Consider the following 24,223-nt stretch of genomic DNA (forward strand, 5'->3'; position numbering starts at 1 on the left):
CTAAAATAAAAACAAGATTATTTTTGTCATGCTGACTCCACTGCTTGAAAAATTTGTTTACTGCCCCCCAAATTTTTAATGATTAATGCAGTAAATATAAGAATTAATTTTAGCTCCCTGAACCATGTATATATTTGAAAATTTTAACCACAAAGTAAATTATTTAATAATAACCACTGATTTCTTTAAGCTGACTTAATGAACTCCTAATATCAGCAAATTTGAGGCCTAAAGGCACTAAACCAACTGTAGACTCAGAATAACATCCAACAGAATTACTCATCTAGTATCAGTGAAATTATTCTTGCACATAATGGTAAACCTAACTACAAAGTTAAGTCTTTTACTAAGGATGTTACCTAGGATGAGCAGTATGTGTTTATTAGGAAATTAACCACATGAGTTGAAGAGACCAGACTTCAAAATCTAATTTTTATAAATATGCTCTATGTTCTCATTGGATAAAACTGGTTATTAACCAATTTTCCAGAACAGCTGTACAGAATTTCTGCATGGCAGCCAGCTAAATGGTACAAAATAACATGTTTAAGCTGGAATAGCTTATAATTTTATTTAAATAAAATTGCTACTATAAAAAGTGCTTCCCAAAGCTAAGGAAAATATACAAATATTTTAATTAAGGCAAATTCGTTTTAAAAAATAAAGCCTTTGAGCAGTGATTGCTTTGTAAACAAAGGATGGGTGGGAGAAGAGTGCCTTAAACTCAAGTCTGATAGTCAGGCCCAAGTCACCCTATAAACCCGCTCTGAGCAATTCTATTTTCTGTACGAAAAGAGAAACCAGCTGTGGGCTGGCTTTACTAGGTGACGTGTGATTGACTGACTCACCTGCAGGAGCAGCAAGGCGCACTCTCACCTTTTGTTTATGGGGCCTTGTTTCTGAACACGTGGATGCGCAGAAAGAGCCAGGCGGAGCAGCCCACCAAAGCCTTCGCTCCTCCAGCGCTCGCTACCCCACCCCACCCCGCCCCCACCCCACCCCACCCCGCCCCCACCCCACCCCACCCCCGCCCCATCCCCACCCCACCCCCACCCCCACAGAGGGGATGGTTTAAATTTCCCATTTTGACCCAGAGGCAATTCTGCGTCTACAGAAGTAGAAGTTCCTATTAGTGAAATCATTCTCTTTTCATAGGTGGTTACTAGCAGTTAATAACCATTTATTTACTTTTTAAATTAATGATAAACTTTATAAATTAACTGTCCACTTGCTCCTTCTCCCCAGTACATGCCCGGGGGAGCTGGGTATTTTCAGCCTTTATTCTGGAGGAGGCTCAGGCCGGTGGGGGAGGGAAATAATGGGGGGGTGCAGTGGGGGGAGAGAGAGAAAGAAGCTAGGGGAGGGAGAAGAGTACTAGTGAATAGTTAGGGAATATGGTGACTATGAAGAATTCAGATCATTAGTGTCCAGGAATTAGAAAAAATAAAAAACAAACTGTTGTTTCCTTGCGTTCCCCTCTCGGAGTGATGATGACGGGAGGGCCTGGCTCTTCGCAGTTCCTTTCTTCCCCTGCCTCGACACCCTCCCCTTAATGCTATTTTAGCTTTTCCTCTTATAAATTTCAGAGCCAGCTCCAGGGTTATTGAGGACACTTACCCGAAAGAGGGAAATAATAGAGGTGCTGAGAGTGTTTTAAAAGGCAAAAACAAAACGCCCTCCTCTAAACAAGGGCACCCAATTGTACCTGCTTTTTAGTTTTATTTTTTCCTGGGGTGGTGGTGGGGGGGGGGACTGACTGGGACTACTTGGAGTATAATTTAAGTATTTTTTCCCCCAAAATTAAAAAATACTTTCCCTTATCATATTTAATCAGCTGTAATTATAACACATTCAAAATGAATAATATGCCTTGACAGTATTTTTATTGTTATTGTTCATTGCATGATGTTCGACTGCTTTAGAAGCACAGGAAAGAGAAGTAAACGCGCTACAAATGGGGAATTACCCTCGTTTAGCATTAAAATTCATTTAGATAAAATTGCCACAAACATTTAAATGGGAAGATTAGTTCCCCCTCACGCCTTATTGCACTCGCTCAATGGTTCCGTTAAGAACATTTTACACGTTGGAAATTCCGTCTTCTCAGACGGCTTGCTGTTTCCTAGTTACCCACATTCAAAGCAAAGGCAGCCGCAAAGGCAGCCGCGGCAGCAGCAGCAGCAGGAAAAAAAAAAAAAAAAGTTTTGGCAACTGGTCTGCAATTCATCCGCTGCTCGCCCCAGCCTCCCCTCCGCCCCTGCAGTCCCCCCAGCCGTCACCCTTTCCACACCCCTACCTCTGTCCCCTCGTTATGTCATTTGCAGAGTACAGTCCTCGAGGAAACAAGTTGCTTAGTTGTCTGGTATTTATGTGTCATGTTAAAATACAAAGAAATATTTAAAAAAAAAAAACAAAAACGGTTCCTCTCTGGGTCTCCCTCTTCCCCTTCTGTTCTGAATTGAGGGTTTAAGTTTGAATGTGCTGAGTTTCTCACATCCCCTACCCTGAGGCCACAAGGCACGTTTTTTGGCTTTCTTCTCTGCCAGGACTTTTCCAGGAAATCCACCACTGCTTCTTGCTTGTATTAGAAACGTGTGAAAGAATTAGTTTGAAAAGTCCATGCAACGTCTAGGGGAGGGAGCTTTTCCCTCCCCTTTTTCCTTGCCTCCCCCTCTCTCCTTCTCCCCCTCTCCCCCCACCGGCCTGCTCCCATCCCCCTCCTCCTATCCCCCCTCTCTCCCCCTCCCTTCGCAGAGCCGCTGGAAAAGAGGAAAGTCGGCTTCGACTGCCATCTTTTGGGGATTTGGAAAAACGACTCGGTAGGAAACGGAGGGAGGCGGAGGCGCGCGGGGTGGGGGGAAACCCCCTTATTATCCTGTGTCGGAACTGGCTCCCTTAATCTGATGCTTAAATATTTGATGTGGAAAAATTACCCATAAAATTAGTTACTAACAATTTCAAATTGAAATCACTTATCGAATTATAAACGCATTAAAGCTGTATGGATGGTATTAGGAGTTCCTCGGGAGGCAGCGGGTGTCTCCTTGCGCTGAGCCGGGCCGGCGAGTGTCGCCCCGGGGAGAGGCGGCCCCGCGGAGCCCGGGGGAGGCCGGGAGGCGGCGCGGCAGCCCGGGCGCTGGGTCCCGGCCGCAGCCACCGAGCGGGCGGCCAGGCCCCGGCGGAGGCTCCGGCGGGTCCGGCCGGCGGGGGCGAGGGGAAGGGAGGGGAAGGAGGCGCGGTGGGAAGCTCGGACCCCGGGGCAGAGGCGCCTACCAGGAAAACTTGGTAGTGAAGTCGAAAGAGTCTACAAAGAAAGAAGCCAAGCCCTGCCCGCCCCTCCCGCCCGCGTCTCCCACGCGGCGCGCAGACTTTGCGCTCCACTTTGCGCTCGCGGTTGGTTGCTGTGTGCAGCGCCCCCCAAGTCTGCCGCTGGGAGCGGGAGGGGACATGCTCCGGTCCTGGGGCTGGGCCGGGCTCGGTGCCGAGAGAGAAATCCCGCGGGCCGCTTCGCGGAGCTCTGGTCTGGACGCAGCTACCCGCGTGGGTCCTGCGGTGCGCGGGGTCCCGGCCTAGGCTCCGTGCGTGGGCGGGCAGGTCCTCGCCCCGAGCCCAGAGCACCTGGGGGGCTGCTGGAACTCGGGCAGTAGCCTCCTATGCCCTCCCCAACCCCACCTGAAAGCCAAGTCTGAGGGACTGTTGACTGTTTCTGATGATGAGGCGACCAGGGGTCTACACCGAAGGTTGCGGGAGGCAACTCGCCGTAGCTGGGGGATCTGGGCCTCCTTCCCTCGGAACGGCCCAAGGTACTTTGTGGAGGACTGGAGGCTTTCTGATGGGCTCTGCCACATCGGGGGCTCGGACCCCTGAGACCCACGGTGACTCCCAAGAGCTTGGGGACCGGAGAGCCAACGACACCCGGGACCGGGGCGGGGCCCACCAGGAGGGCGGCGAGTGCCAGAGTCTGGAACCGCAGCGGGGGAGCCGTGGGCAGCATCTCGACGCCTTAGGCGGGAGCTCCTCTGGATCACTTTAAAAGCTCTGCAAACTTTCTCCTGCCTTTCGGATCCCGGCAGGCCCTCGGCCCTAGTGAAGGCAGTAAAAACACGACTTGATGCAAAGCTCCCGGGTAGGCGCTTGGACGCCGGCTGGAGAGGCGTGGAATTGGGTAGTGGGGCGCCCTGCCTGGCCGGGCTTTTCTCCTTCTCACCCACCCCCATCCATGTCACCCCGCACCCATTGGCTGTTTGGCAGCCCATAGCTCTTGGGGCGGCCGCGGCGCAGTCTACAGGAGGCTGGGAATCCCAGGACCAAGGGAAAGAGCCGCGAAGGAGAGAGGGTGGGGGGTCGGGGGCCTGAGCTGGGCAGCTGATGGCAGGAGGGGGAGGGTTCCCTTTTCGGCCTAATCTGCCCGCCAACGCGTCTGAAACCTTCTCTCCCGAGGCGGAGCTGAAAGGAAAAACAAACAACGTATTGAGCAATCAGTTCGTCAACGTTTGAGCTTTAAAGAGCCTTTTGCCCTGAAAATGGTACCCTGGGGGTCTCGGTGGGGCGATGCGGCGAAGCATTTTTACCGCCTAGGTTCTGGCTGGGCGCGCCCCGGGGTTGCCCCTCTGCGCGCTGCCGCCAGCCCTCCCGGCGCGCTCAGCCCACTGCGGGGAAGCCCGGGCGGTGAAGCCCTGGAGAAAAGGGATTTAGTTTTAAGCCAGTCTCCCATCGATCGCGTCGGTCATTTCTACCCCTGCCCACTCGCAGACACACTCACCTCTACCCTAAAGCATTAAGTTCATTACGCGAGCAATGATCTTAATCTCCAGGCGGAAAACGAGTCCCGGGACCTTGTCGACTGGGGAAGCAGTGAATAAAGTCACCTGCTTCACGCACCCGCCCGGCCCGCTCCTCCGCGTGGGGGCCGCGCGTGGCAGGGAGTGCTGCGCCAGGCTCCACGCCGGGGCGTGCCGGGCGGGGATCTGGAACCCAGTCTCTGCTTTCTCCCGGCTGGCGACCTCCTGGAAGGGTGGGATGGCGCTCGCTCGCTGTCCTTCTCCCCTCCCTTTCTTCCTAGGCCTCCCTCGCACCTCAGCACTTTCTTTCTCCTCCCCTCCCCCAGAGTGGCAAGTGCCCCTTCTCCACTGAGTGTCCCGAGGTTCTGCCCCTCTCCCAGCCCCCAGCAACCTCAAGTTCCGCGCCGAAGTCCGGTAACCCATCGCCTGTTTGCGCCCACCTACCTCACCCACCTCTCTGGACGTGGGTGGGTGGGGGGTCGCTCAGCGAGGCCCTCTTGAACCCACTTACTGAGGGCACCCTGGGGCTTTAAAGAACCAGATGTCTTGACTTAGGGGAGATCGCTGTGCCCACTGATAACTCCATGCTAAAGAAACCCAGCACAGCGGCAAACACCTCTAGCAGCCGCCTGCTCCCCATCCCCCCCTTGGCACGGAGCAGCGTCTGGCACCGCGGGGAGATGGAGGCGAGCCACGCGCACCCGTCCCCTTGCTGGCCGACCCGCGAGGCGCCAGCTTGTTCTGGAGACTCAGTTTCCACCGGACAAAAGCAGGGAAAACACAACGCAATGGCTGTGTAAATCCACGTTCCCAACACCCCTCCACCCCACCCCAATCTGATTTTGGAGACTTGCATTTTCAGGTAGTCCTAAACTGTGAACAGCGAGCTTTGTGTGTTATCTAGTGGGGGTGGGGATATAAGGGGAGGAGCCTCCCACTGCCCGCTCCAGTCTTTAATGTCTGAAATAACGAAATGCCTGTGTAGCAGCTGCTGCTAGAGCCAAAACTAACTCTTTGGAAGACGGAAAAGAGTGAAAGGCAAAGAAAGACTGTTCATTTTTTTTCCTTTGGTGCCGTTTGGGATGTCATCTGTTTCCTTGGCGACTGTGTTCAGCCCCCGGAGCCCCTGGGCTCCTGGATTGTTAGGGGGGAAAAAGCATGCTATTTCTGCACCGTCATTTATCACTGTCACCGCATAATGATTCCCCTTGCAGCCCCTTATTGATGTTTGTAATTGCATTATCTCATAAAGGAGGATGATCAATGAAACCGAGCCGTGCATTCTGGGGTCAGAGGAAGCCAAAGTACTGTTTGTCCCCTTTAATACAACAAGTACTCATTATCTTCGGGTCTGCATTCAAAAAATGATCTGATCTAGGGCTGACCCTGTCGGACATCCCAACACTTTCTAAAACGCGGTTTGTGTAACCTTTTGCTTAAATGCTAAATCAAGTACCTGTCTTGCATTTCAAGATGCTAAAACTGAATGAGAAAAGCATTTATTCTTTTCTTTTCCTTTTCTTTTTTCTGGGAGGGGTGCGATCCTCCGAAGACGAAGGCGCACGAGATTTTACACTGTACACTGACTCAGTGATATAATATAGAAAAAGCAGCCCCCATCAACAAGAAACCTAATAAATGAAAAAATTGGGGACGAGGGGATAAAAGGTAGCTGGGAGCTTTTAACAAGGTCGTACAAAAAGAGCAGAATAAAACCACATCCTCTTTAATTAATAAGAGCTATAAACTGAAATAATTCCCCATGATTCTGCCCTTGCTTCTCCCTTTTACAGAGTCATATCTCTCCGGTTTAGATAAATGACTTTTGTGCCTGTTCGATTCTCACAACAACAATAACTAAATCAGTTGCACACTCTGTATCTAAAACCATCTACAAACTCCAGCAAATAAAAAGAAGTTCATTTGTCTATTAAGGCAAGTATTTAGTTGAGCAGAAATGTCCCAGTAACACTGAATGGAGTTCATGTAATCCCATGAAAATCAAGTCATCTTGTTGCACTGAAGTAAATGAAAAAATACAAAGGAGAAAAGGTCCAAGTGTAATTTTAAACTAAATGCATTATTGGACTGTCACAGTGAAAACGTGATTGCTTGGCTGGGAATGGGGGGGAGTGGACATCAACTTAGCTTACATTTAACTTAAAGGTTTTAGAAAGGAAACATATATTACAGATTTGGTTATCATTTTAATTTGTGGAAAGAGAAGACATTGAGACAATTGCAATTCATCATTTTGGTAAATTAGGGGGCATAACTCCTCCAAAGGCAAAATTAAGCAAAAAGTTTATTTTAAATATTGCAAGGCTGTATTACCAAAAAAGAAAAGTTTCCAGTTTTCTAAAAATAAATTCCCTTTATATTAACAAGACGACCCCCCAAAGGAAAGAAAAGATTAAGTCCAGGTGTTTTATTTTAAAAGTTCTAAAAATTTCTAAATTAACAATATAATTTAATGTTTTATATAAAAAGATTTAAATGAAAATCTTTGGCCATAGTTGAGAAAATGAGTACTTAAATAGAGCGCCCCGATAATTTGACACCTTGACATAAAACCTTAAATTGAATAACAAAATAAAGGGCTTAAAACATTCCTTCTTGGAAAAAGAACTTTAATAATAAGGCTTAAAAAGTTTTAACTGTGTTGAACCATTACTTAATTTTTCTCTAGAAGGCAGATTCTTCTAAAAAGTATCATTTGCCAGAAATTCTGTCAAGGCTCTTAGAAATAATATATGTTTTTTATTATTTAAATATTCTGGCACTTTCATTTTTTGAAAATGCTCAACTGAAATGGAGATGCAGCCATGCATATATTTAATATAAATAGTATCTTGTTGTTAACATAAAATATTAAAGGGAAAATAAAACTTTGGGCTTTGTCAGTTAAGATAGAATTTTTTAGCATAATACTCTGATTTTCAAAACATACAATTGAAACCCCTTGAATTTAACCAATCAACGCAAGTCTTTCTCTTATTTGGTTGGGAATCTGGCATCATGTACATTTTCTATTTTTAATATTTAGTGTTATAGCCCACGGTTAAAATAATGAAAAATTAGTCTCGTTTCAGAAATTATTTATTTATGGAACGAACATGATTAAAACATAAACACACACACAAGCTGCAGCTGCAACAGAAAAAAACTTGATTTATGGTTATTAAATCTTTGATCGCCATGTTAATGTTTCTTTTTCTACCCTTTCATTTGCATTTTAATCTATCGAATCTTTACAATTTTGCTGCCTCCTATTTCAATGATTGATTACAGATCTGAAATAAGAAAAACCAAGCCTAGCTTTTCTTTTCCTTTCTTCGCTTTTTTTTCTTTTTCTTTCTTTCTTTTTTTTTTTTTCTCTCTTTCCCCCTGGGTAGATTTCTGAAACTTTCTCTCAATGCTAATGTAGACAGGACAGATTAATTCTGCTCTTTTAAATGTCAAAGATATAAATAAAAAATGTTTTCTGTCCCAAACGTGAATATTTTCTCAGCCGCTTGTTTTCGAGCCAGAAAAGATCATCCCAGCAAAACACAATTAACAGAGAAACACACACACATACACACCCACGCACGCACAAACACTGGGCGGCGGCGTGGATTTTTTTAAAGAACCTGTTTTTACTGAGTTAAAGAAAGGTGAGAAGTTCACCGTCCCTTCATCATCAGTATCCTCACCACGGCTTTCTTTCTCTCCTCTCTCTCCTGCACACACACACACACACACACACACACACTCTCTCTCTCTCTCTCTCTCTCTCTCTCTCACTCGGGGGTTTGGTCCCGAGTTCTATCTGTGATCTATGTCACACAAACAAACAAAAACAAGCTAGGTGGGGGCTTGCTGTTAAGTTGATTTCTGGAGACAAACAGTGTAAAGACAAAAGGGGAAGCGACGCAGGTCTGTTTGTTTTCCTTCCCCGCCTAGCCACGGCCCCTTGCCCCTTTCTCCCCCCGCACCTCCCCCACGCCCTCCCCACCGCTCCCTCTCCGCGGATAAGACGGTCCTTTGCCGACCGCCTTGCGGGTCCGCGTCACTCTTCGCGCTGGCGTGAAAGCGAGCGTGGGGCAGGTTTTGGGAAGCGCCGGCTGCAGGTCGGCCGGGCTCCTTCTCCCTGCGGGGCTGAGGGCCCCTGGGGCTCGGCGGGGCTCCGGCCCCAAGCAGATTGCGCCTCCCGCCTGGCTGGAGGTCGGGGCTGGACTGCAGCCGCGCAGCTAACAGTTGCGCACCGGAGGCGAGCCCCAGGTGTGCGATCAGAGGCTCTCTAGACCACCCGCCGGTCCCGAATCTGAAAGGAATCCCCCCACCCCACCACCTCCGCGTCTGACCCCCGCACGAGTCCCGTTCCTAGGGGTTTTGATGCCCGCAGACGCAGGGGAGCCCGCACTTGAGTGAGAACCGACTTCTCAGGCGGGTCCAGGCTGCTCGCGCTCGCGTCCGCGGGTGGCGCGCTGTGGCCGGGTGGAAGGCGCGCCGGGAGAGTCGGAGGGGGTGGGACCCCCTAAAATTCCCCCCATGGGCACACGCACAATCAAGAATTGGGGTAAGGGCCGTGGGAGGTAGAACTCCCCAAGGCAATCTCTCCAACTCGGCCTTTGGACTCGGTGCGCACCCAAGGGTGTGCCTGCGGCCAGGGCGCAGACCACCTTCCCTGCGCCGGGTCACCCGGGGTCTGTGTCGCTCCCTCTCTCCCAGCGCCCCCAAGGCTGGCCGCCGCGAGGGGAGCGGTCTTCATTAACGTGGACGCACAAAGCGGTTAAAATGGAGAGGAGGAAAAAAGATATTTGATACCGGCCGACCCTTTGTCTTGAAGCAGATTAGGCAGCCTAGAAATAGGAGGAAAAACAGAAAGTCTAGACAGGAAAACTTATTGTGTTCACAAAATATAAAAATGATCCGAGCGGTCTGGTACCTCAAGGGGTGAAGATAGATCCTTGTAGACGAGTGGGAAGACACGACTGAGAAGATTTAAAGTGAAAGAAACGGCAGATTATTAAGAAAGTAATAGTAAGGTGTCCCATACACTACAGTTTTATTGTTGGGTAGTAACTACCCGATTTATTTATTGCCGGGGCTATATAATAGAGATAATGACCACAAACTCAAGATAAATTCTTAGGCGCCCAGCCGGTCAATTCTTTTTTATTTAAGAGAGCGAGTCTGAGAGGTGAGTCTCATCTCCTCCCCTCCTCGAAGATCCGTCTTGCTTTCTACCGTATTATAAGCATGACATGCAAATAAATAAGTGCTGCTGGGTCTGTGTGGGTAGGCCTGCAGGATTTATTTCAGGTGAGGGAGGAACATACACGGAATATGAATTTCCGCAGGAGCTGCGCAGTGATTCCTTCCCCCTCTCGGCCGCCCTCTCCTCGGGGGCTCCCTCCCTTTCTGTGGGAGCAGAGAGCGTCCCCTGACAAAAACATTAACGCGCCGCGACTCAACTCCCTATTCCTTGACGTATTGGGCTGGGGAGGGATGGGGGGCCACGCACAACGCAAAACGCGTCCCCAAAGCAGGGTGACTTGCTTAAAGGGATTCCGCCGACAAAAGGAAGGGCGAGTTGTAATCATGACCTCCAGTGGGGGAGCAGCATAGGAAGTATGTTGATATCATTTCGAAATACGCAAAATGGTCCAAAAGTTTGCTGACCCTGATCTGGTATAGGCCCCTCACTAGCGGGGGAGATTCAAAGGGGAGCCTCCTAGCTTCTTGGGACCTTCCTTCCCGCCTTTCTTGGACCTCAGTGTATCTTCCTAGGAGCCAGGTAAACACTCCTATAGTCAGGTGACGGAATTAAAGATGACTTTGCTCTTTGCCCGCCAAGGTCTGAGGGGAGCAGGCGGCCCCAGGTGTAGGCGCCACCTGAAGCTACGGCTGCAGTGTCAGCCACCCGGTTGGCCGCTAACGAGGCGGCCTCGGGAGCTGCTCTCTCCCCACCTGCGCTCTGGGACAACTCAGGCAGACCCAGAGCCTGCCAAGATGCAGCCAGCATCCTCTTCCGATGTTCTTTTTTTTTTTTTCTTCCTCATTTTTTGGGTAATATTCAGACATATAGTGTTGTAATTTCACAATAACCACTTATATTCAGGACTTCCTTTGATCTATGTTTGGACAGACGGAGAAAAACAAAAAACAAAACACACCTGACAGTGAACTGCCATGAAAAAGAGAGAGGCGCAGGGGCAATGGGAGAGACGGAGGTGTGGGGCAAGGAGAAAGAGGGGTGTGTGTGTGTGTGTGTGTGTGTGTGTGTGTGTGTGAGTGTGTGTGTGTGTGCGTGTGTGTGTGTGTGTGTGTGTGTGTGTGTGGTGGGGGGTTGATAGAGACTTAAAGACAGCAAGAAGTAGAAGCTGTGGGCGCAGGGACGGAAAAGGTAAGGCGAGAAAGCAAAGGGCAGCTGCGAGCGGGAAGAGAAGAGGCTTTTCCTGTAATTTGGTGGTTTGTATGAGGGATGATATTATGAGGCTGAAAGAGAGGACAGTCCTCGTCAATCTTTTACAATATTGGTGTCATTCAAGCACAACTTTATCTTTGAACCAGATTATCTGTTCCAATGATTTCCATAAGAACATAAATTATAATCTTCTGAGCCTTCAATATTTCTTTCGGTACTTTATTAAGTGTTATTGCAGAGGCCATTTATGAAGTGAATGATTCAACTTTTAATCTTTTGAACATTAAAGTGTATTCCACCAAGTTTCCTTTTCAAAATAATCTAAAATAACAAAAAGAAACTAAGCTCATTACATGAAAAAGTGACAAGCCTGCCTGCTCTCAGCCTGGCAAGTTGCCTTACTCACTTCAAAGGATGATAAACTAATTGTTTCCAGAGTTTATAAGTAATTAAGCTATTATGCGGGGAATTTATGTAACAGTTTTATTAGTGTTGGAACTTTCTATTTAAAATAGCCAGAGACAAGTCTTCAGAAATACCAAGATTTTAATAATTAAAAAGTCTTCTCATTATTGTTAATAATGAAAACTGTTTTTATTTTAAAACACATTGGAAAATGTAAACAAATATAGTTTTTTTCCTGAGCATGTGGTAAGTGGAGGTCATTATGGATAATTAATGCTGAAAGGAAAATGAGCATGTGATGGCTTCCAAAAATTAAAACATCTGTAACTATCAAGTTAACTTTTAAAAAGTTAATTTTTTAATCAGTCAGCTGGATTTATCTGAATGTGTCAGGCAGGAAAATATGTATCCACTGTCCTTTTAGGATTCTATATGGAAAGTTAAAAACCTTAAGTAATTTTAGCATTTTCAAACCAACTTTTGGTGCCTAGACAACAAAATAAATGCCAAGAAATGCTAAGTGCTCGAGTTTCTCTGATTTTGCAACAAAGAAATGTACTTATTCACCCATATATTAAAATAAAGAGACTACTTTAAAGATCTTTTGAAATATGTCATTCAAACAAATATTATTTCTGTAATATTTCAACTCATGTTTATCATTTTTAAATGATTAAGTTTGCCCTAAATGAAACAATATTCATTAAAGGAAAAAGTAAGACTTTAAAAAGAAGTGATGAATTATTTTGTAAAATTCAGCAAAATATGGCACTTTAATAAACGTTTATATATGTAACGATTTACTATTTTAATATAATTTTTAATATAATTTAATATAATTTTCCCATCAAGACAGTATTAGCTCTTAGCTCTGGTCTTTGCTTTCAGAAAAGCCTGTTGTTTAGCCAAATGAAGAATTTCAAAAATAATAAAATTTTCATATTAAGAGGAAATATCTTCAAATAATAACAAGATATAAATGTGAAAATCCAAGTAAACGCTTATATTATAAAATCTTATTTGAAGTAAAATAAATTTTATGGAAGTTGCTTGGAAAAAATTAAAGTGTGCTGGTTCAATGTCCACTCCTCTCACCACAAAAATTGGGAGTGGGCTATAACAATAATTACAATGGTTGGAATACAATGGTTCTATGTATTAAATAGGAAAAAAAAAAGACATAGCCAGTTGTTTCAAGTAAAATTTCTCTAAAACAAAAGTCTGGGATTTTCTCGAAATTGAATATAAAATATTTTGTATGATTCTTGGTCAGTGTTGTTTTATGGAACCAATATAAACTGTGGCATTTTAGATCTGCCATTGTGTCACAATGTCTGATTCAATATTTGCTGAAATGTGTTCTCTTTATTCTAATAGACTAGCATTGCATTATTAAAAACAAAAACTAAAGCAACCTGCTTAATAGTAATGCAATCCCAATTGTCTAATACCCTGTGATAATTGACCTTCTGGACACCGAGCACACTGGGATTCACTTTCAGACACTTAGCTGTTTAAACTGACTTCATTACAGAAAGACAATGGTGACTTTGTTGCAACTGGCACCTGCACTATTTCACACAACACATGGGCCATACCTTGCCAAGTCAGCTAGCACCATGATTCACACCAGAGCAGGAAGTTAACTCTAGGCAAATTTTATAATATGAATATGCTGTTATGATTAAGGAGAAATGAATTCTTTTTGCACATCCCTATATAATCTTAAGGGGAGGATTAGAAGCCTGTTTTCTGGTTTCCTTGTGGTAAAAATATTGCTATATTAGAGGATGTTACGATTACTTTATGTCAAAGTTTAATGGTTAAGTTTTGTACATCTAATTCAAGGTGTCCATAATAATCAGTACATATAGGAAAATAGTGTTGTACCACAACTATGCCCTAGTTGAAAATGGTCCACTAGTGGACAGGTTTGGGGATGGGGGTCACTAGCTCAGTGACCAGACTTTCAGCAGCCTGGTTAGTAATCCTGACTCTGTTGCTAGAACACATGCAATTCATTTTCCATGGATCTTTTCCCTAATCTCTAAATGATACTAATATATTTCTATTTTGCAAATCATTTTGCACTGTAGAATGTGATAAAGAATTGCTCTAAATTATATTGAATAAAATAATGAAGTCCCTGTCTCAGAGAGTTCTAGATATTTTTCTAGAGGAATCCTGACTTGTAAGGGAATATTATTCTGTCCTCAAAGTTCAAAGTGTCTCTTAGAATTCTGAGACACTTTGCTTTGATTTTTCTATGCTCAGTCACCAGAAGATAAAATGACAGTGCCTTATTGTTCCAAAGAATTTGCTGAGGATAATTAATAACTTTATTGATTAAATTGCCTCTCTTTTCCACCAGTGACTAGATTGTGATAGAATAGACTGAAAAACAGCATGCCACATTCTAAAGAGTGATGTTAGAGTTCCCTGCTTGAAAATGTCCACAAATTTGCTAGTGCTCATTCAAACTTTATGTCATACTAGTCTGGATCTTGTCTTAAATCCTCATGTATTTCTAGCATATTGCATTGGATCCTTTTTAAAACTTGAACAATTTCTGTGTGTATGTATGTTTTGGAATCGCGAGCACACTGAGCGGTAAATAGGACACTGGAGATACTAAGATTAACAAAACATTTTTTCTGTCCTCAAGAGCTCATTGAGGGGTAGAACTGATAAAAAAAAAAAAAAACCCACAATACCAATCTATAGCAGTATACACAGGTGCTGTGGGAATACAAAAATCACACCAAAAAGTTGGAGGAAAGGAACCCCCAAAGGCCTTTATAGTGGGCTAAGGTGAGGAGTAGAGATCAAGAAATGTTTTTATATTGCAGTTCCATCAATAAAACAGAAATTACTCTCAATGTATACAAGGGAAGGAATTTAATGCAGGAAACTGGTTACTTAGGGTATAGGGGAGGCTGCCAACTAGGAAGTCAACCGGGTGGTAGCCAGGCAACCCAGAGGCAAGCAATAGCAGGAAGCTGTTACCACCCCTAGTCTGGAGGGAAAGAGGAGTCATCAAACTCTAGGAGTCATCAAGGAGTCATCAAACTCCAGGAGGTGAGATCACTCATTGGAAGATGTAACCCTGGCAGGCATGTCCAGTGGGAACTGGAGTTATGGACGTGAAGAGTGGGAGACATACTCTGGGGTCCTGTAACCTGGAAGAGCAAGGAATGGTTTTGAAAGCAAACAGTTCCAGGAGTGGCACAGCTTTCTTGGTGGCTGTAATCTTCCAGAGGTCTTATTTTGTTTTTCCAAACTAAAAGCTTTCATGTTAATTTCTGAAGGTGCTGGTTTGAGAATGTTGAAATTACAGGACAAGAGTGTTCCAGACAGGGACACTGAGTTGGGAGAGAAAGTGGCTTACTTAGGAAGTTGCAGGTTTGCCAGTGTGGCTGGAGCAAAGAGGTGTGTGTGGGTCATTGTAGGACATGATTTGAAAATTTTAATAGAGAAAGTCATGAAATAACCAGCGGCTTCTGTAACAGCATGACTTGTTAGCAACCATTAACTCCCAGAGGCCAGGGTAATACAGATTACAGGGCTAACACTGCAAAAATAGAGACTGAGTCAGGTCACCATACAAATGCAATGCTACCCACCAGCAAATGACATTCCTGCAAAAAAAAAAAAAAAAAAAAAAAAAACACAGTCAGCTTCCTGGACTGCCTTCAATTCACTTATTTTGAACAATATTCATTGTTATTTGAATATTGCCACAAAGCCAGTGGGACATAGATTTTCAGGAACAAATTAGAAATTTCTCACTAACCCAGAGCAGACGTTCTTGTGGTCACTTTGGTGTTGAGAGGGCTAGATAAAAGGTTTTGTCTATGCCCAGGTAATAGGAATAGCGCAACTCTTGACCTCACATTTGAAAGGAATGAGATTAGAATTAAGGAGCTAAGAAACCAGTGAATACACTGGTGTGATAATGGTGGGGATAATGGGAAGTGGGAGTGATGACTAAGGGAAGATGTTTAGGAAACAGGAGTACACATGTGGGGGATGAGATATAAAGTGGAGAGCCATGGCATGGTTTCTGGTTTGGAAAATTGGGTAGATTGTGGTTCTATTTTCTGAGATGGTAATTTTAGAAGAAGGGACAGATTAGAAAGAAAGATGAGAAACTTAGATATTTTGAGTTTAAGGTAGTTGTGGGTTATCCAGATAGAGACGCTCTTTATTTAGGGAGGTGAAGACACGGGTCTGCATGTTAGCAGAGAGGTCTGGGCTGGTGATAAAAACTTAGAAGGAGCCATTGGAGTAGGTGAGATCCTTTGGGATCTCCAGAAGTTTATGGTGAAAGAAGGGCAAGGAATAGGCTGTCAATAAAGAGGAACAAGGATATATCATTTTGAAGAATTGAAAGACTTGAACATATTTATATAATGAGGGGAACGAGGAGGATATGTTGAAATTGCAGGAAAGAGGTGTTAAATAATGGGGCATCGTCTAGGTGGGGAGGGCAGCTGTGCTCCTGCAGTGGGATACCTGAGCCGCCATGGTTGAAAGCAAGTGGTGGGTACGAATGTATGTCCAGAGGGGGATGGTGGAGGAGGATCAGGAGGCAGTTCACACTTGATAACCTTCATTTTCTTTTTTTGAGGTATGGGCAGTGATGTCATTTGATGGTGAGTGAGGAGGTAGAAAGGTAACTAGGTTTTAGCACTAAAAGGCCCATATGTCAGGAATCCCCTCAGTCCTGGACAGACTGAGAAGCTTGGTCACCCCTAAGGGCAGAGGAAAGGGAAAGCTAATGTTCAATGTTAAAGTCACCATGGGAAACGGAAGGACGAGCTGACCAGAAAGGTAAAGCTTGCTGGCCAGCATCAAGGACTTAGATGGACTTGGAGATCAAGGGTCAACGTTTTGTGCATGGCTGGGTAATTTTCTTCAGCAACGCTTAAACATTTTGGGTTGTTTTTCCAGGATAGGGTGTGTTAACTTACCTAGATGTGTGTTTGGAGTAATTTTTACTCCAAAATATCAAAGTTGTCATTCTGGGGACAGGAAAATAGTGTGAAACTCAGTGGCAAGGCTGCCACCATTGGAGTCACCTGTTAGGTGGAAGATCATGCTGTCCGTGGGGTACGGCATCACTCTTTCTTCATGTTTGCACAGTTGACAGGCGGCACAGTTACAACACTCCACAACACCCTGAGGCGCTCCTGACAAGCAGACACGTACTCACAATACCTCCTCTGTCTGGAAGGGTAGAGATCGTGGTCATTGAGTAGTGTCTTGAGGTCAGAAGCAGGGCGAGCCTTGTGGATAAGCATCACATATATTCACACACTCACCCCCAGGCATGTCATGAGAATACTTGGCCTATGTCATTGACTAAATTATTTACTCTTTTATCTGATAGTCATTTCACTTATTCTTCATTATGTAAACAGAAAAAAAGGTAAATACGTGGCTGTCAAGCTGGCCATGGGGCACATGGGGCAATGAGCTTCAGTGAGTAACTTAAAGTAAATATCTGGAATTTTGCTTTTGTTTTTGAACAGATACAACTGGATAGCTCCCAAATAGGTTAAGAGATGTTTTCTCTAATTTGTGCCCTATGATTAGAATGAACCAGTACCTCTACACTTTCTATATGGGCAGAATATAGGGCACAAAGGCGGTCTGGACTACCTGAGTTTGCTGAAAATCTGAAACTAAGTGTGGGTTGGGGGAGGTACTCAAGTCTCCCCTGAAATTTGATGCAACTTGGCTCAGAACTCTCCCTGAATTGGCTGAGGCTTTAGACAATGGGTGTACTATGGACTGGATTGTGTCCCTTTAGAATTCATATGTTGAAGTCCTACCCCTAGTACCTCAGCATGGGACTGTATTTGGAGATAGGGTCTTTAAAAAGGTAATTAAATGAGGTCATATGTGTGGGCCCTAAACCACTCTGACTGGTGACTTTATAAGACAGAGTCTCACTTGGTTGCCCAGGCTAGAATGAGTGCTGTGGCGTCAGCCTAGCTCACAGCAACCTCAATCTCCTGGGCTCAAGTGATCCTACTGCCTCAGCCTACCAAGTAGCTGGGACTACAGGCATGTGCCACCATGCTCATATATATATTTTTAGTTGGTTAATTAATTTCTTTCTATTTTTTTAGTAGGGATGGGGTCTCGCTCAGGCTGGTTTAGAACTCCCGACCTCGAGCTATCCGCCCACCTCGGCCTCCCAGAGTGCTAGGATTACAGGCGTGAGCCACCGCGCTGGGCCAGAAAAGGACATTTTGGTCAAGAAGGGATGTCAGGGGTGCTGAAGCATGGGGGAAGGATGATGGTGAGGACACAGTGAGAAGGCAGCCACCTGCCGGCCATGGAGAGAGGCCCCAGAAGAAACCACACCTGCCAACATCTTGATTTCAGACTTCAAGCTCTCAGAACTGTGAGAACATACTTTCTGTTGTTTAAGTCACCTGGTCTGTGGCATTTGGTAATGGTAGCCCTAGCAAATGAATACAGGGAGGTTTAGAGTTTGAATCCTTCAATAACTTGTGAAATAGTGGATGAATCAATTTTTTGAAATATAAAAACCAAACTAGGAGATGTCTACTAAGAATACCCTGTATTTATCTCAACTTTATTTATGAAATGTGTATCAAACACTTTCCTAGTGCTTACCATTATGGGTGACTTCATTATCCCTTTTCTGCTCCTGAACTTTTCTGTCTCTCATTCGCCATATCTGCACAAGCTCTATGAGAGTCATTTTAAAAATGCATTGTACTTCAAATGACAATGCTGCATTTTTTAATGAAGTTTGGTTATGAAGTCTATAGATGGTGCTTTCATAATATTTAATAGGAATTAAACCTATATGTGAACATAAAGCTTAACTCGATGGTGTTATCCCCTTTATGACTGTGAATTTGGACTAGTCATTCTATCTGGTTAATTCTCTGTAGTATTAAAAATATTTCAGATTGATTTTAATGTCTGACACTTTTAATTACAATAAAAATACTTTTCTAAAATCCTTCTGGGCACACGATGATGTTGACAGGACAATCTCCTGGCATTAAGTTGTATGTTTCTATGTTGATAGCAGATGCTACTAAAAATTTTGCAGAAGACCAAAAACAGACCTCATACTGTTTTGTGAACCTATTCGTAGCTGTTGAATCTATGCTGACTTGTAAATTCTGCTTTAAAAACAGTATCAATTAATGTACTGAACCTTCTGTGAATATAAGGATATTCATTAAAAGGTTACCTCCTGTGAATTTTTCTGGTCATTGTTCTTGGAAATAGTATAGAGGATTGGAAATGGGAAATTTTACAAACTAATCCCAGCATTCCCATTTTCTTATTGTGTAGCCCTGGTGAAACCAGTCATAGTATCAGTTTGTTCATCTGTCAAATAGGGATACTTCTATGTTCTAATCCTACTTTACAGGTGTTTGTGAAAATAACATTAAATAATGAATGTCCATATGATGCTTTTTAAAACATACTATGCAAATTTAAATGTTATTATTGTAATTGCCACTAAATGAGTTAATTTAGTTTAGCTTTTACATTGCTTTCTCCAATTCTAAATAAAGTAGCAACTTGGGATTCCTTCAGGGATGAAAACCACAGCAAACACAAGGATCTCTTATTTGATCAGGGTTTCCAGAAGGAATCCTGGTTCTGCCATATTTCAGTAACTGTCTCCTGGAGCTTGATATTGACATTTGTTTTCAATTTCATATTAGGTAGCGCTTATTTTCTACTATTAATAATTTTCCAGAATTTAGCTTTTTTCTAAATAGCCAGTTGAAGATGTAAATGTTACCTTAGATCGAAAACTCTTGACTTACTATCAAGTTACTTGCAATGTGTCAGGGAATGTGTCATCTCAATGTGTGGTGAGAAAAGTTCTTTCCCCTAGGGTCTCTGAGTCCAGCCATGCTGTACAATATTTGTCTGAATAAAGGCACAATAAACATGAGTCTCATCACTAGGTATTAACAAAGTGTGTTAAGAGAACCCACATGTAACTATTACTTCCTGTGTTGGGACATAGGTAAATGTTCATTAAATGTCAAATAATTTCTATAAAATGCTGCTTTTGAACTCAAATTATAATTGGACAATGGTCCAAACCATCCAGATTCTTTGCCTCGAATCTTAGGAGTGTGGAAAAACTGGGGAAAGGGAGAGAGAGAGAGAGTGTGTGTGTGGGTGTGTAAGGAATTGAGGAAGAGTTGAATTGTCATTACTGGGATTGGAGCATGGGCATCAATTTAGAAAGGTTTAAATTTTTAAAACCTTTCTATTCTGGAAAGTTTTTAAACACATACAAAAACTGAGAGATTGGTATGAAAGATCCCCATGTATTCATCATCCAACTTAAAGAATTACAATAATCAACATTTTGGTACATTTGTTTCATCTATTCTCTCTCTCTCTCCCCCCATTTTAAATCAAACACTAGATGCCAGTTCATCTCACTTTTAAATACTCTAGCATGTCTCTCTAACTAATAATGACTTTGTTTTGGTGCAATTTTTTAATTAAAAAAATTTAATAACTTTTCTTTTTGATGTAATTTTAAACTTATAAAGAAATTGCAAGAATAGTACAAGAAACCCCTGGAATCATTCAATTCTTTACACAGATGTCACTAATTGTATACATTTTGACTTTTCCTTTATCACTTTTTCTTATAATTCATATTTTTTTCTGCATCATTCCAGAGTAAGTTGGTGACATTATGTTCCTTTACTACTAAATCCTTCAGTGTGTATGTTCTAAGAACAAGGGAGTTTTCTTACACAGCTGTAGAAAACTAACCCAAATCAGGAAACTTAAGTTCATACGATACTATTATCTAATCCACAGTCAATATTTAAATGTCATCAATTGCCACAATACCATGTGCCACAATATCAGCATGTCCTTTATGTCATTTTTTTTTTCTCTGATCCAGAGTCTAATCCAGTATCATGCATTACATCTCACTTGTCCTGTCTTTTTAGTTTCTTTAAATTTGGAACAAGCAGTTCTTCAGCCTTTCTTGGTCTTTCTTAACCTTGACATTTTGAAGAGTACAGACCAGTTATTTTGTGGAATGTCCCTTAGTTGGGGTTTGTTTGATGTTTCCTTATGATTGGATCTAGGTCATGCATTGTTGGCAGGAGCGCCACAGAAGTGATGTTGTGGCCCCGGCAACGTGGTATCGACTGACACATAATGTCTGTTTGTCCCAGTATTGGTGACATCAACTTTAATTATTTTGATCACAAGTTGTTGTCTGCCAAGTGGGAATTATTTGGAGATTATTACATAAATATTCTGTTCCTCATCAAACTTTTATTGACTAGTGTTAACATCTATTGATGATCTTCTAACGCCATCATTTTTTATATATTTATTAGCTGGCATTCTATCCAATTGTAAGGAAGGGTTTTGCCGTTTTTTCAACTTTATTCATTTAATCAACTTACTTATTTCTATCAGAATGGGCTACTGGATTATTATTTTATTTAATGGGCTGTGATTCATTACATTATTTATTTTGACACTCGAATTTTTTAGGTTTGGTCAGTGGGAACGCCTCCAAGCACCTCCTGTGTCTTTTTGATGTATCCTAAAGGAGGCTTAACTTTGTATCTTCTGTGTTGAAATGGAGACTGAGCTTGGCTCTTCTATTTAATGCAGTGTCCAATAACAATAGGCTTTCCTTCCAAATCCTCCAGGTTTTTGGCTCGTCCCTGGAGTGAATCTATGTGGTCAGTTGAGTAGCATGGAAAAGACTTAACTGTGCTCACTTACAGGAAAGCCCTGTTGATAGCCTCTTTGGGCCCTTGATGGTGGCTATCACAAAAAATGTTCCCTGCTAAAAAATCAAGCAATGGGCTTCTTAATTTCTGGCTTCTGTCTGAAACAGGCTTCTTGAGCTAGTTAACTGAACATAAATTACAATTGACCTTGAAGGGATTAACTTGCATTTTGGGGTCATTTCAGCTGTATGGCTATTTGGGTGCTTTCTGAATGCCTGGGCTTTTATATAGTTTTCAGCTAAGTTAGAGATGAAAATGTACCACTCAGGGACATTACAGGAATTGTCGACCTTCTCCGGTCAGTTTGAGGTCAAGGAATTAATGCAGAGAATTACCAGAAGATCTATAAATACACATGTTTCTTACATGAGAGGTATCATTAAAAAAAAAAAAAAAGATGTTCATTTTTACTTAACTGTTTCAGATCCATGCATAATATTTAAATAGCAGTCATATAAATTAAATTTTAGTTTGGGGCACAATAAAAATAACATTTAAATTAAAATTTAAAAATACCTCACTAGCAGTAGGTTTTCTAAAATTCCATTGTGATTGAATAGGATGATAAACACTGTATTCAAAAGAAGAGCTATTGTTCATGTCAAAGGCTGAAAACATTCTTTTGAGATCAGTTCAGTCCTGATATAATCGTGTGGCCTATGTTCTAATTTTTGCTCTGTGTTTTTGGTGTATCAAGAGGATGAATTAGAAACTGGTATGCCAGCTTCTCCCTGATGAATGTATGGGAAGAGCATGGCCTTCAGAAACACAGACCTGGGACCGAAGAATGCCACTGTCACTGATTATTTCTCCATCTTTGGCAAGTCTTTTTATCATTAAAAACATCTGTTTCCTATCTGTGAAGAGGGCGTCTTAGTCTGCTTGTGCTGCTGTAACAAAATACCTGACACTTGGTAACTTAAAAGAATAGGAATTTATTTTTTATAGTTTCAGAGGCTGGAAAGTTCAAGATCAAGGTGCCAGCAGAGTTGGTACCTGGTGAGGGCTGCTCTCTGTTTTCAGGATGGCATCTTTTTGCTGCAACTTCCTGTGACAGAAGGCGTGATTGCTGTGCCCTCACATGGAATAAAAGCAGAAGGACAAAATGAACCTGGCTAGTTCCCCCAGCCCTCTTATAAGGTGACTAATTCCATTCATGACCTAATCGCTTCCTAAAGACCTCATCTCTTAATACTCTTAATACTCTTGGGACTCAACTTTTAAAATGAATTTTGGAGGGGACACAAACATTCAAACCATAGCAAAGGCTTAACAACTTGCAGGATTAGTGCAAGGAATAAAAGCTATATAAAATTTCTTATGAAGTGTAATGCTGACATAGAGGCATTGACAAAGTTCTCAGTGAATATGATTTCCCTTCTCTCCCATCCTTTCTTCTAATACCATAACATTCGCCACCACTTTATTAGTTGCTTACAACATGCCAGACTCTGACTTAAGTGCTTTCTATGCATTGTCAGAGAGGAATTACTATCTCCAATTTACAAGTGAGAAAACTGAGACTTAGAGATGTTAAAGATCCTTGATCAAGTGTTGGTGCTTCCTTCTTCCTTCCTTCCTTCCTTCCTTCCTTCCTTCCTTCCTTCCTTCCTTCCTTCCTTCCTTCCTGTGCTTGTTTGTCACTGTTACTTTGCTTTTTTCTATGATAAGCAACCAAGTAATTATAATTACAGTTTCCAAAAATAGGCCTAGCTTCCTATGGGCATATTTTGATATCCTGGAAAAGCTCATAAAGCTCTAAGCCTACTGGTTTAAGAACTAGTTGAATATGCCCTTAACTTACAAAATATTAAGGTGTCATCGAAATATATACAGTTGAATATTTTGAGCCTTTATATCTTTTAATGTATTTTTGAGCTACAGCCCTTTTAGGAGTCAAAACAGTATCAGCATATGTAGTGTTTCCTCCATTATTCCTGTTTTCAATTCAATGAAAGACGCACTTGGAAGAAAATTAGAATCTTGCTCCTCTAAAGCAATTCCTAGCAAGTCCATCAGAGACTGTGCAACCTCTGAGGTCATGCTGCAAACAGATTTGGAATGGGTATGATGTTTTTGTGATGAAAATTATTGCATCAAACAAAACTCAAAATTTGTTCCAGGTGGGATTTTTTTCCCCGTTCTTATTTTAACATCAAGCACAAAACTGACATAAAATAGTTCAGTTATACTGATATACTGAACTTTGGGCACAAGTAGAAAGTACATTAGGAAGACATAGCTTTGTACTTGAGTATGTGGGTTGCTGGAAATGAGTTTTCCACTTCAACATAATTCATTCAAAGACAGCTAAATATCATAGTCTCCTGCTTACTACATTTATAATCATTTTTACCTCAGCGGAAGATACTTAAGGTGAAAGTGGTTTATGTATGCCTTTTGCTGACTGGAAGAGTTAAAATGAATAGACCAAAAAAAAAAAAAAAAAAGAAGAAGCCCCAACTTTATCCCCAAAGCCTTATAAAGACAAATATGGAAAGAATATGTATTACAGACCCTGGTGAAAGGAAGTGGAAATTTGAACAATCATCTGAATTAATTTAGCCAAAAATGGTTGAGAATGTTTATTCTGTTTGTAAATCTTAATTGTCCATCCTCATCATAGATTAGATTGACCTGAATTTTCTAGACCAAACCTTAAGGCTTTGCTTAACTTTCTCTTTGAGAACATGGCTTGGAACTACTTATTAAAAATACACTTTTTGGAAGGCATCGCATTAGTTTTGGATTTACAAATATATTTTCCTATGAGTTAAATGAGGGTTGTTAATGGACTCATAAGATCATACAATTTCAATATTTGCAGG

The 24,223-nt window shown here is 42.6% G+C and overlaps 1 protein-coding gene across 1 annotated transcript in view; it reads left to right on the top strand.

The window, feature by feature from the left end:
* The window catches only part of MEIS1 (Meis homeobox 1), a 130,094-nt gene extending 129,453 nt beyond the window's left edge, over window positions 1–641 (top strand). Inside the window, exon 12 of the mRNA XM_012764950.3 lies at window positions 1–641. This exon is cut by the window's left edge and continues 1,492 nt beyond it. The gene's annotated coding sequence lies outside the window, so the exon portion shown is untranslated.
* Window positions 642–24,223: the final 23,582 nt, after the last annotated feature.

Source organism: Microcebus murinus, chromosome 3 (genome assembly GCF_040939455.1).
Source record: "Microcebus murinus isolate Inina chromosome 3, M.murinus_Inina_mat1.0, whole genome shotgun sequence".
NCBI classification, from domain to species: Eukaryota; Metazoa; Chordata; class Mammalia; order Primates; family Cheirogaleidae; genus Microcebus; species Microcebus murinus.